This window comes from Canis lupus, chromosome 17, assembly GCF_003254725.2.
Source record: "Canis lupus dingo isolate Sandy chromosome 17, ASM325472v2, whole genome shotgun sequence".
In the NCBI taxonomy this organism is placed as follows: domain Eukaryota; kingdom Metazoa; phylum Chordata; class Mammalia; order Carnivora; family Canidae; genus Canis; species Canis lupus.
In genome coordinates, this window is record NC_064259.1 from 37,550,664 (window position 1) to 37,564,964 (window position 14,301).

At 45.6% G+C, this 14,301-nt stretch overlaps 1 long non-coding RNA gene across 4 annotated transcripts in view; it reads right to left on the reverse strand.

Moving 5' to 3' along the window:
* Positions 1-10,671, reverse strand: part of LOC112664377 (uncharacterized) — a 30,392-nt gene extending 19,721 nt beyond the window's left edge. For all 4 annotated transcript variants that reach the window (XR_007403171.1, XR_003139671.3, XR_007403169.1 and 1 more), the window contains exons 1-3: positions 10,540-10,671; positions 7,226-7,337; positions 4,017-4,090 (exon numbers count right to left, since the gene is read on the reverse strand). This is a non-coding gene — a long non-coding RNA (uncharacterized LOC112664377). The remainder of the gene's footprint in view (positions 1-4,016; positions 4,091-7,225; positions 7,338-10,539) is intronic.
* Positions 10,672-14,301: the final 3,630 nt, after the last annotated feature.

Sequence of the window (14,301 nt, forward strand, 5' to 3'; positions counted from 1 at the left end):
TTTATAGGTTCAGGGGGCAGAGAATTTAAGGGTATTACTTCAAATGTGGCTTGATCCCAGAACCAATCAATGGCCAGGGAAGTGAAAGGCTCTGATTGATCTGCTGTGGGTCATGGTCCCATTCTGGGAACAGGGGCTGGACTCAGTACCATCATGTGGGGAAAAGGGCTGAGAGCCAAGAGAGAACAGGTCACTAGAATAAAACCATCAGGTGCTGTTATACCAGTCAATGGATGCCTGTGTGACCCAAACCAGCCCATGTTCCCCACAGTGATTCACATGATGTGGAAGAATGTGGAGTTTATAATCTGCCTTATCCCATTAATCAATTTGGGTAACTGTGGGAGGAGCTCGAAGATTTTGAGAAGCCCTGAGGATGTAGCCTCATATGGTTGAGGGATGGTAAAGGATACTTGTCATTGAACATTGACAGATGATTTCATTACTCTCCAGTAATAGACCAGATGTATACTGGAGAATGATGACTGGCTGTCTTGTTTGTTTTTCCTCATCTGAGCCCCAACTAGAGTAACTCCTTGGGGAAATATATGACCATCCACAGTGACAAAGAGAAGGAGAAGAAGGACTCCCCTCTCAGTGTGGTCAGGTCATTTATGGCACTTGTTATGTCAATTGAACAGCCTAGCTGTAAATGGTTGTAGGCATATGCTGCAAACACGGGTGCTAAACCCAGCCCTGAAAGCCCAGGGACTGGACTGGGTGATAGTAGGGTGTTAAAGCAGAGCTTATGAGAAGAGGGAGCAAGGCTCAGTTCAACACCAGCAACTGGACTCATCAGACAGAAAGAGTACGCTCAAGGCTACGAGCAAGGAGCAGCTGGTAGAGGTAGCAGCCCTGGAGCCCAGTCAGGCAGGGTCTGGGTTAAGGCAAGAAAACATTAAGAACATTGATGTGGGGGTGATGTTCTTCAAGGGCTCAAGCCTTCATTACTGACACATTCCTTATTCCTAGAATCCCTCCGAAATGCTCTTGGTCCTTGCCAAATTGGAAGGAAAACGCTGACATTTCTCCTGCTGTTATCTATGAATCCAGGACTGTAATCAGAGATTAAGAAAAACTTTAACACTGAGAAATTTCTGCTTGGACCTTGTGATGGCCCAATCCAGCAGTGGGATTGCATAGCTTGGGTTCTCCTGCTAAATATAATAGGAAAAAAAAAAAAAAAAGGCAGGGAGAGAGAGAGGGGGAAAAAAAGAATGAAAGTGGGGGTGGGGGGAAATCAAGCAAGTGAGAAAGGAAGACAGGAGTCATAGAAGCTCTTCCAGATGCAGAAGTAGTATGAGTCACAATAGAAGAAGGTAGGAGGGCACAGCAGGAAGCCTAGAGGACCCTCCTCCCCATATCTCCCTGCTCTATTCCTGCTTAGGGTCAGCGCTCCCATCCATCCACTTGCCTGGGGAAGGAAGAGATGTACAGGGTGAGGGGCATCTTGTCCCTAGGTGGCTCAGGGCATTTGTGCTCTCACCTCTTCCTACCTAAAAGCTCTAAAGAATTCGTTTCTCAGTTCGCAAAGGATGCGTGATCCAATTAGAACCTCAGACACAAACCGGAAGTCATTAACAGCTGAATAAAGGTAACAGGGAACAGACTTACAGAATTAGGGAAAGAGACCAAGCAGAAAAGCGGATAACTTAATTTCCATAATTCAGACAGCAGTGCAATTTAACAACCATATTGACAGGCTTGAAAGTTTGTCAAGGAGAAATAACCCTCAAGTTGTAAGAGCTTCTAAAGAAAAGAAAAAGGAAATGGACAACAAAATTATTTTGCTCTTGATAGAAAAACTCAATACCTTTTCCAAGATAATCAGATTTGTAAAACCATTTGTCCTAGCCAATTTGTCACACGTAGCACAGAAGTCCGATAAAACAGAGCCACAGCAGCTGGACGGATGGATGCTAACGCTTGCCTGAAAGCCTCCTCACACCGCTCTTCCTCCTCGTCCCGTGGGTCCTCTGGGGTTGCCTTTTCCCAGTCTATTCTGACACCAGTGCCAGCTCCACCTGCCCCTTCAAAGAGAGACCTTGGTCCCAGGTGTCAGGAAGGATTTCCACAGCAGTTACAACTCCTGAGCCAACTTTGGATAGCCTGGCTCGGTGGCTCCCAAGCCTCATTGGTTATAAGTGACAACAAACCTGGGAGCTGGGCCCACCTCCAGAGATTGGATTCCTGGGGTTTCTGGTGGGACCGAGATGCTGATCTTTTCAAAGAAGCCTATAACATGATTCACATGTATATTGGGGGCTGAATGCTTTTCAGGCCCCTAGAGGAGACCTAGTCCTTTTAATTCACAATTGCAGACATTTGGAAACTTTGGTGATGTTTTCTGAGGGCTTTGTCTGAAGAGGATGGGTGAAGAGGCACTTTCTGGTATTACACCTCAAAGGGATCCCATCCTTGTGGGCCAAGGAACAGCCCCTTAACCTCCCTATTGAGAGTCTCTGCTGAGAATTCCTGCGGGCAGCACCTGGGGCAGCTGTTCATGCTGGTTGATCTGCTTGTTTGTTTCAGATGTGGGCATAGTGCAGTATTGAATTCCAGGACAAAAAAAAATATGCAGACAAACAAGGAAAATGCATACTCAATAACTCCATGGTCACAAATAAAAAGAATGAGGCACTAGACAACCATCTGGAGATGATGAATATACCAGAGATAAAACCAGTGACCATACAGGATGTAGGGAAGGCAGTAGCAAGCGTAAAATATGTAGCAATAATCCAGACTTAAAAAAAAAATCCTCCTTGGAACACCTAACCAAGTAATTAAAGTAGTTAGAAATCAACAAATCAGTCAGCCCTCACAAAAAACTAATTGTAACAGTGAAAAAAAATCAGAAAAAAAAAAAAAAAGGAAACTGGAAGTACTATTAACCCAAGAATGGAAACGGAGATTTGATTCTTTATTTAAAAGTATGACTAGAATAGTCTGGCTTGACCAACCAACAAAGAAGAGAAGGAATATTATGAGAATATTAACTTGTTTTAAAAAGGCTATTATCATCATTTAAAAAGGAAATTATTGTCCTGGAAGAATCATATTTTTCTCTAATGTTATATATCTGTTCACGTAACTGTAATTGCTAGGAACTACCATGCAAATGGAATTACACCGCCTGAGGAGTCAAGCTGTCAGAGGGTCTAGAACTCCAGTCGTATGGGTCATACAAGGTCCCAAGTCAGACTCCAGAAGAGCAAGTGAGACCAGTGCCTGGTGGGGTGGGGGGTGGGGGTGGGGAGGACCACCAACATCGCCACTATCCTCTCCTCAGCCACAGAGGGTGCTGCAGATCACTATCTCTCCTGTCTGCCGGCTCCAGAGCTAAGTCCCAGTACTGGCTGGGGTGGGGTGGGGGGGGATGTCTCTGAAGGAGGGTGGGGCAGTGCTGACGCGGTTCTCAAGGGGCGTTTTCCATCTGTGCTCCTCTATGGGTTCCTGAGTCCTCATCCTCAGCTCCTCACACACAGTACATCCTCCCCGACGTTCCCCCACACTGCCTCCCATCTGCCCAAATGCTGTTCCAAAACTGTCCCCTGATTCTAACCATCTGGGAACCCCGAGGCATTGTCCTTGTTCCTATTCTCCTCACATCAGCCACTCCCAACCACAACCTTGAAGTTTTCCAAACCACCCCCAAGTCTACAAGGGGTGCTCCTTGTAGACTAAGGCTCCTTAGTCTACAAGGGGTGCTCATCCATCTGGCCTTTAATTCCCCTGACCCTTCCACACAAAGTTTATTGCCTCAGACTTTAAAAACACAAGCGACTGGTTCACTGACCCTTTATTTATTGGTCCTTCCGTGAATAGTGATTCATTCCCTAAGAATAGACATTTTCTTCTTTGATTAAATATGAGAAAAAGGAAACACCTAAAGTCTACTGTCCTGTGCATGGCCGGGACTGTGGTTATAGAATCTATGATCCTTACTTTCTGGCAGTTTCCAGTGCTGAAGAGAATGTAAAACATGTACACCAACAACGACTATGCAAATGTACCTCAAAGGGAAGAGTAGAGCCACAGGTTCCTTGGGTGTTCTGGGAGGATATTGGCCAGAGGAATCAAAGAAGACCTAAGGAAGGATGAAGCAGTAAAGCTGGGTCTTAGAAAATTTTTAGGGTATTATTAAAAAATTTGTAGAATTTAAAGGAAAATATAAACAATTGGAATTTCAGACAGATGCACAGCCAGGAGACAGTTGTGATAACAAGGGATACACTAACTTTCCATCTATATTTTCTAAAAGTGTCATTTTTCAAATAATTTTTAAAAAGTAACATGCTGATATGAAGGTTTTTAATACTATAATAGAAAATGTTAGAGGAGACAGTATATATATATATATTATAATATAAATTATATATATATTTAAAGATTTGTTTATGTATAAGAGAGAGAGCCTATGAGCAGGAGGACGGTCAGAGGGAGAGAATCTTCAAGCAGACCCCCCACTGAGCATAGAGCCCAACTCAGGTTTCGATTTCACGATTCATGAGATCATGACCTGAGCCAAAACCAAGAGTTGGACACTTAACAGACTGAGCCACTCAGGCGCCCCAAGGAGGAGGCAATAGAAAACTAAGACTGTTTGACCTGCAGAGAATTCAGTCCAAGGACAGCACATATCTGGGCTCTCAATCCATTACCAGTTGATGGTGTGGACTTGGCCTCCTGGCATGGACTGTCTGGGGTAACTTTTCTGTTCTCAGAACCCAGTGCCAGATGAGAAGTCATGTGAGCAAACAAGTGGAAACTGAAAAAGCATGGAGTGTTTCCCAGGAATAGTGAGTAAGTAGACCACTTTCTCATTTTTTAAAATTGAGGTGTAATTGACATACAGTATTTTATTAGTTTTGAGAGTAAAATATCATGCACCCTCTACCACTTTTCCTCATTCATGTGCAGGGTCCCAGGTTTTCCCAACCAGGATCTGACTGTGGCTTGACAACCTAGTCTCAGCTGAGCATTCAATTTTTTTCAGGCTTTTAAGTTCTGAGTTTGGTTTTTGGCTTTTTTCTGCTTTCCACAAGCAGAAAAAGAAGGCTTTTTCTAAACTGCTAAGGATGGCCTCTGGCCTTCACACTTGCTTTTCAACTGTTTAACTATCCTCAGGGCCCATTAGGACCAATGCAACCTGACAGCCAGCTGCTGGCATTACTGCCTCGAATGCCCTATCCTTCCTTCCCGGATCCCTGAATCATTGCAGCCACCAGCATCTCCACCAATTGGCATATTTCCTTCACCTTCTTTTGGCAATTGAGCCTCCACAGCTACGGATGGGGATCCTGATTACCTTCTGGGTACTAAGTGACCCTGTCCCAGCCCTATCTTTACTACCTGCTTTCTCAGATCCTCCCTTCTATCAACTATATCCATCCATTTGGATTCTCCAGGAAGAAGGTGGTGAGATGGAGGTGAGAGGGCTAGGAAGTTCATTAGAAGGTCATACATTCTAAGGAGGAAGACGCAGAGCTGGATAGGGAGAACCCCGACAGTCTCACTCAACCCAATGGGAAAGCCCCCAGCACAGGGGAAGGGCCCCCTCACCACCACTGGGCAGAATTGGCCAGACCTTAGCCCCTCTGCCACGCTCAGTCAATGGTTGGGAGCTGTCTGGAAAGAATGTGGGTTTGATTCCAATGCTATGGCAGGTCGTGAGGGAGGCTGGAGGCTGTCAGCCTACTGTACACCTCATAGCTGAACAGTTCTTTCTTATAGGAAGACTCACAAAATGCATCTCCATGACTGCCATGGAAATCTCTGGAAGCTGTATCAGAGAGAGAGAGAAACTGCCTCATTCCAGGGCTTGCAGTCTGCAGAGTTTAGGAAGCTTATTTGGCCCTGTTACCTGGACTGGGGAGGCACAGGAGGTTTTTGGGTCCAAGCTACCAGTTTTATTTTGAACATATTTTTCTTGACAGGGGTCAATGAGCTTTTGTATTCAAAACTATTTGAATAGGATGTGAAGTTTAAACACATATATTTGGGAATTGGAAGCAAGAAGGAGGTCACAGGAAAGAGGGAAAATTTTGATAACTTTCTTTCATAAGTCCTATCTCTCAGTCCCTAAGAAACACAAGAATAGTATCTGATGATCAACAATAACTTTTCCTTCTTCTCTGTCCACTCAGCATCATGAATCTATCAGAGGGGAGTGATAGTGTTTAAAATCATTATCTTCTCAGGAGATTCCCAACAAACCACTACGTGTTTATTTAAAAAAATTTTTTTCTTCCCCTCTAATGCAAACCAAACCAGTCCTGTAAGAATGGGGAGACTTCTGAGGGTTTTTTCACTGGAAAGGTAAACTTCATTACATTTTTCATCAAGCCCCTTGGCCTGGATCACACCCATGAGACAGGCTGTGCCCTCTGTTCAGAAGCTGGAAGCCCAGATCCGCATCCATCATTGCTTTGCACGTTCCCCAAAGTGCTGCCTCTACCACTCAAGCCCTTATCAGTGGATTGTTACAGGCTCTGGGCAAGATCCAAGTCAGGGAGGAGCAGCCCAGGCCATAGACACAGGGCTCTAGCCCTCTGGGTCATGTGTTCTGGCTCAAAGCAAGAAAGAGAACAGGGTGAGGGAAACAGTCCATGGTGAAGGGTGCACATGTTCTATGGGACTGGGATTGAGATCACTGCTCAGTGAGTGAGGCCCTTCCAGCCCCTTTTGATCACCAGCATGATTTCACTGGGAAGACCGTGGGTGAGACATTGTCAATATGGGACACATTTGTGTTTTGTCTCCATCTCCTATTCTAGAGGTGAGACTGGGGACAACTTTCCTCTTCGTGTCTCCAGGAGAGAAAGTTTCCATCGTCTGCCAGGAAGCAGCAGAAACCAGGGAATCTTCCAAAGATCCACCATGTGTTTCATCCACTTTGAACACAACCACACTCCAACTCCTAGCTTGGTGCAGTGGCTGTGGGGCAGGCTCTGTGCTCAGTGATGATCAGCTGGTTGTCCTGGTGATCGTGCTGGTTATTACTGTCAAAAACTATACTGTCACATGGCAAATATTAGCTAAACCCAGCTATACAAACTTAAATTAGAATTAATTAAAATTAAAGCTCACTTACTTGTACTAGATACATTTCAAGTACTCAACAGCCACATGTGGCCAGTGTCTACCCCATTGAACAGCATAAATACACACAGTTTCAGTATCACAGAAGATGCTATTGGTCAGTAATGGTCTAAAAGTTTACCCGTGGTCACTTGTGGTGTTACAGCTGGAGCACAAACCTCACCAGCTTTTGATCCAGATGCCTCCTGGCTGATGCACTTCTTGTGGATCTCAGAGCCTCTCTGGCAGCATATCTGGTTGGGAAGAGAGAAGCTAGGGTGACAGATCTGGAACAGGAGCCCTCTGTGTACAACACCCCCCCCCCCCCCACCACCACCATTATGCCTGCAGGTTCTCTCCTGGCCCACCTGTCCTTTCCAAAACCACATCTTTGGCATCTTGTATGGATCACATATAACTCTCCTATGACCAATATCTTCTCTCTATTCTGGTTACCTGTTAGTCTTATGTTTTCACCTGGGTGACTGGAATCATTTTGTGCTCCCTACTGAGGCTGGGCTAGCTTCATGGATGTGAGTGACAAGTCTCACAGTCAAGATTGGCTGGAGCTCAACCTCTGAACTCTAGGTTGTAGTCTCACAAAATCGCCATTAGATGGCAAACCAACCCCATAAAAAGAGTGCCCAGATCTTAAAAATACTGGGACAGTAACTGAGTGACAGTGGCCCATTTTCAACAGGGAAGCACCTAAGGCTTGAACAAATTCTCTGGGTATGACAGGGAACACCTGGAAGGAGCCACCTGTGTGCTGACTTGTTCTGCTGTGTCACTGGAAACCTGGTCCTGCTCATCTGCTGGGGACTGAATTGTGTCCTCCTCAAATTTGTATGTTGAAGGCCTAACTCGCAATGCAACTGTGTTTGGAAATAGGGCCTATAATTAAGGTTAAATGAAGTCATAGGGTGGGTCCCTGTGCCCATCAGATTAGTGTCCTTATAAGAAGGGACACTGTGGAGCTCACTTTCTTCCTGGATGCAAGCACCAAGGATAGGCCATGTGAGGACATGTTGAAAAGGTGCCCTTTTGCTAACCAGGAAGAGTGCTCTCACCAGAAAGTAAATTTTACCGGACCTTGATCTCCAACTTTTCCAGCCTCTTGAGCTGAGAGGAAATAAATTTCTGTTGTATAAGCCACCCAGCTCTAGGATTTTGGTATAGCAGCTGGAGCTGATTCATATCCCATCCCTACCCTATCTGGGCCAGAGAGGCAGCTGGAGGTGAGGTGCTTCGAGGACTTGGGGAGCTCTGCTCCTTTTCCTCCTGCTATTCTGAATCTGGTGAGGAAGGAGGGCTCATGCTTCATTCTCAGTCATTTGCCTTGAACTCAGACATTTCCGTGAGGATGAAGCTGTTAGCTTGTTTTGTTTTCTGATCAGAAATAGAGCAAACTGCATGAGCTACCTGCTTGCTATTGATGCTTGGGGATGACCATGTTGGCTTTCCCACTTAGGTGCCAGTGGGGACATGTGTGCTCAATATCTCCAGCCTCCCTAACTATGTCGCAGAAGAGAGGGTCACCATCCCCTACAGGGGCAGCCAGAGTATTAACATCTTTGTAGCTGGAAATCAGACAGATGTCACCTTCACCATCCATGACCAAGATACTTTTAAAAGCACAGGCCCCCTCCTCCTGTCAATTCTTGGGCCACAAACCTCACCCAGCTGCCACCCTGCTCTGGAAGCCTGCAGCGTGTTTGTGCAGCTCCTGTTCTGAACTCTCTGATGCCAAATGGCCCTTCCTTCTTGTACTGGCCATCTGCACTTTCAGAGGGCAGGCCTCGTCCTCTCCCACATCCTGGCCCCTGTGAACCTCTGGTTCTGACTCCACTTTTGAACCATTTGGAAGGGTCACTGTTGGTAAGTGGTGGTTCTTGGAAACCAGAGCTTAAACTATAAATACTCAGAAGCTTGTTCACAGGGACAGACCCTCCCACTGAGAACCGAGTCCCAGTGGCCATGAGTGGCAGTGAGAGTTGGGCAGGTGGATAACATCCTGCTGTGACCAGGCCATGGAGTAGTTTTGTCTGCAAGCACACACTCCCCGGAGGTCACCAGTGCTGCTCCTACTGACAGGAGCCACAGGGGGTGCCGCTGCCACCAACTGGACTCTGGAGGGGAAATGTCTCTTCTCAAGGCCCAGACCCACTGCATGTCTCTTCCAGCACCGGCTGATTCATGGGGTCCTCAAACCCTCCTCAGGTCACTCAGAGTCCTCTGCAATGGCAGGTCCCTGCTGAGCCCAGCAGGTCATGAAGGTGAAGTTCTGGGCTTCACAGCGTTCTCTGCTCTGTAGTGAGGAAGGGGCCAAAGGACTGAGAACTCATGGCTGGTTTTAAATATTCATGCTTATATCTAAGTTTAAAATCATACATTAGGGGTGCCTGGGTGGCTCAGGGGTTGGGCATCTGCCTTCAACTCAGGTCGTTATCCCAGGGTCCCAGGATCAAGTCCCACATCGGGCTCTCTGCAGGGAGCCTGCTTCTCCCTCTGCCTATGTCTCTGCCTCTCTCTGTGTGTCTCTCATGAATAAATAAAATCTTAAAAAAAATAAAATCATACATTATACCAATTAAAGTCATATCTGTATATAAACATACATATTGTTTTTATTTATATTATGGATAAATATTACATATAAATATGATTTATATAAAATATTTGATTTAATAAATTTTATTTAATAAATAGTATTTGCATATAACATGTAAATGATACAATTGTTTGTTTATTTAACATATATTCCATTTTTTCTAACCAGAACAGCATCTGGCTGACTAAAGACTCCAGGATAGGGACATTTGCTGACCTCGCTCTTCGGGGCCCAGGGGGGGTCAGAGCCACTGATGACCAGGGAGAGTAGCTCTGAGATCAGAGGGCCCCACAAATGCCAGGCCCAGCTCCAAGGTTCTGGTTACTCCACTGTCACTCTGGTTACTGGGCTCTTGGCTTGGTTTAGCACATTAATTCTAATAACTCCAAACTTCAGACTTGTTATTGCTTGACTTACTGCTAAAGCTTCTTTCATTTGCTTTTAAAATTATTCTTATACAGAAAAGATAGGTAAGGAGAAGGGTCTGTCGAGGCCTTCAACCTGCCGTTCAGTTGGGGGCAAACATCATACTTTTACGGGTGTGTTTGAGGGAATCAGAGGCATGAAGACAGGAAGCCATACATAGTGATGCCTTCCCTGGCATGTTAGGCATGCTGTGCTCATAGCTAGAGAAACCCAGACAGAACTGAGTTCATGGACTCTACTCTCTTCCTGTGTACACTTCTCTTTTCATATCCTAAACACCAAAGTAGCCTCACGTCCTGTATTTCATTCACCAGAGGGTCCTTAAAATAGAATTGTGGCCAAGAAAAGTCAGATACCACATAGAGAATGTGGATCCCATAGGTCTCCTCAACCCCAGTGTGTGTTTGTGGGTTTTCTACCTTGTCAGGTATTTCTGGAGGGGAGGTGCAGACTCATCCAGCTGGCTTCCCAACAGAGGTGGCATTTTGAAGATTTACAAAGAAATCCTTCCCAGGTGGTTAGTGCTGGATTCCTGCATTGTGAAGCAGGACAGTGGTTCGGAATCCTCAGCAAGGAGGGGGCCAGAGGGAGTCCTGAGAGGCTGTGCACTTGAAAAGTAAGAACCCTCAGACTGAGGGTCATGGCCTTGGGAGCCAGAGACTGGGAACCTCTTATCAAAGAGCCACAGGCACCTGAGTTGGGTTCTCATCAGGACGCTCTCTTTCATCAGGGCCTCCCTTGCCTGTCATGCAAGTGGGGACCCACTTCAGTGATGCCTCAATGAGGCCCCCAAAAGCAAGGGCTGTCAGGTCCCTCAGTGAAGGGGAGATGGACCCCAGTGGAAGAAGCAGGCTTCATCCTGGGATCTGTGGGAGGGAGCTTCAGGTGAGACACCACGGTCCCCATTCAGAAGGGAGATGGCACTGAAAGTATGAAAGAAGTTTCTCTTAATTGTACCGACAGCCTATAAATTTGACGGCCCGCCACTTACTGACAGATGTTCACCTCTGCTGCTGTAGAAGTCCAGCATCTGGAGTGAGTCAAGTCAGGCCAGTGAGAAACGTATCATGGAGAGCTGCTTCTTGCTTTGACTCAAGGCAGGATCTTTTTCTTTTGCTCATTGTCAAGGGATAGAAAAGTTGCTTTCTTAATAGTTCTGATTTCTTAAGAAGGATTAATATTTCTTAACAAGGATTTCTGCCCCCATCTCTAGTCGGAAAACCTACAGCCTCATAGGACTACCCAAATTATTTCCCTGTGGCCTTTTTTTCTTTTTTTTGCATGCTCCCCTCCCCTATCTCATCTCCATCATACCCCCCAGTCTCTATAAAAGCTGAAGCCTCACCCATTCCCTGGGCTCTGAACATTCCCTGCCAGCATGCTTCTGGGGACTTAGGTGCAGCTACTCTGGAGCCTGGCTTTCTGGAGGGCAGGTCAGAGGGAAGGCAAATCCTCTCTCCTAAGGGAGGGTGGATGCTACGTTGTTCAGGACCCCCTTTGTGCACCGTTAAGTGCCACTTTTCTCTTTTACTCTTGAACAGTGAGTGAGAACATCATCCTGACCCAGAAGCCAGTCTCCCCATCTATTTCTCCAGAAAAGAGTCTCCATTTCCTGTCAAGTCAATGCCAATGTGCATAGAGAAATATCTCAGATCTGGATAAAACTTGGACAAAGACTTGAACCCCTGTATTTCACATCCCTACATTGGCCCCAACCATCCCAGCCTGGTGCAAAGCAGAAGTGGAACTGAGTGGAACTGACTAAACCTTCAGTATCAGCACCAAACCAGGGTGTGCAGCCTATGCACTGACCTCCTACTGCCTTCTGGATGTCTAGGGAAGCTGCTTGCCACCAGGCAGCCAGCATCATGTTCCAGAGAGAGAGGCAGGGACATGTGGAGCTCCTGACTGAAAAGACAATTTTTTTCTTCAATGGATACTGTCAGCCTTCCATTTCAGTGCACCTCTGCGGACTTCCAGAGCCCCTGTCTGTGCCTCTCTGCATTCTCTGCAGCTGGAGAAGGCAGCTCTGCCAGCATTCATGGCCCACCAATGGCCTGGAATAAGGACCCTCTAGAACAGTCCTCAATTATGACTGACAAGAAGAGGTGGATAAAATACCCCAGCTCCCCCACCTTTCAGCTGGAATCATCCAGAGATACTTTCTCTTGTTTCCATGTGGAGTTTAGATCCGGCAACCTCACTCAACACTGCCCTGCTGATGGATGGTTCTCTATCCATCTTCTTCTCCCAGTTTCATTCCTCTGCTTCCCTGCCAGCATCTCCTGCACCTCTGTAATATGCAGTCTGCATGGGACTCCTGAGCATCTCAGGGAAAGTTCTGTAGAAGTCTGTTAGGTCCATTTCATCTATAGTGTTTTTTTTTTTAATAAGATTTTATTCATTCATTCATGAGCGACACACACAGAGGGAGAAGCAGGCTCCATGCAGAAAGCCCGACATGGGACTCGATCCTGGGTCTCCAGGATCACTGCCCTGGGCTGAAGGCGGCGCTAAACCGCTGAGCCACCCGGGCCGCCCATCTATAGTGTTTTCAAGTCAACTGTTTATTGACTTTCTATATGGATGTTTATATCTACTATTGAAAGTGGGATGTTGAAGTCTCTACTATTATTTTTTAAAGATTTTATTTATTTGTGCTCAGAGGGATTCCTCTTGGTGCTAAGCTGTGGTGGTCTGGGGGATGGGATGACATAGGTCAATGCTTCCCACACTTTCTATGCAGCCATCCTCGGTATTGTGCTCTACTAGTTACTGCAGTTTCTTAATTGCAGTGTGGGACTCTCTTGGAGCTATTTTTATACATTAGTACCATTAAATCATTGTTTATGTAGGAGGACAAAGGGTGGAGCCTCTTAGTCCACCATCTTGCTAACATCGCTGTCCACCATGAAAATGTTCCCCAATCCATTTAGGTACAGCATTAGAAAGTTAGCCAAGGAGATTACAAACAATAGTGCCTTTAGTATGGAGCTTCTTTGAGCCCCATTTGTGTTTGTTTCTTATGGCTCCTGTAACAAGCTTATCTAAATGTGGTGGCTTAAAATAACAGGAATATATTCTTTCACAGTCCAGAAGTCTGGGCCAAGATCAGGGTCATGCTGAAATCAGAGGCTGTAGGACAGAATCCATACATCACCTCTTACAGGTTCTTGTGGTTGCTGGTACTCCAATTCCCACCTCCATCTTCGCTTGGCCTTCTCCTCTGCTGTGTTAAACTCCCTCTGCCTCTCTCTTACAAGGACACTTGTGATTGCACTTAGGTTAATTCAGGATAATCTCCTCATCTCAAGATCCTTAATTTAATCACAAGGATACTTTTTCATATCAAGTAGTATTTTAGATTACAGGATTAGGTAGGATCTGATACCTCTGGGGGCCATGGACTCAGCTTGCTCTACTATTGCAATACCAATTCTCTGTGAACACACACTACTCTCTTTCTCTTTCTGTCTCTCTCTTAGGTTCACAAGGCATTTCTCTAAGTGTATCCAACACCAGCTTTGCCTAGGCTCAGAGAGGCACACAAAGGAAGGCCTTTCTCAGGATATTTTAAATGACCTGCTGTGTCATCCATTATCTTGCACAAAAAAGACTTCTCCAGAGATAGCCCTTAACCATCTTGGGAGAAGCTGTCTCTACAGAGACAGCCGTGGGCTATTATCCTTTGGATCTCTGATTGTGTGTCGGGGCTGTGGTCCTCAGTTCTCGTGGAGGGTAATTTGTGGTCACTGTCTCAAATATGATCCTCTTTTGTCTCCCTTTTTAATTCTTTTTACTTACTGGGGACAGTGTACTTGGCATTGGCTGAGTGACCTAAATTGCCCAAAGTATGGAAATAACTAAAATTTGGTTATATTTTTCTTAAGCTCATGAGACATTTTGAAATGTTTTACAAAGTTTAGGGTAAGAATCATTTTTTCTGGACATGGCTTAGGAGATGGGATAAATCCCTCAATTAAGACTATAACATCCTACTGTTTCTCCAATTTGTGACACAAAAATCAGTTCTTGACTCACCTGGCTGAGAATCTGCTTCTGCTGAAGGCTATTAGTAAGGATGATCCACCTTCCCACCAAATTTGTATATCTCTTCCCTCCAGGATGGGCTGCAGGGATTCAGGGAAATGTCTTGCTATCATATTACAGTAATGAATCAG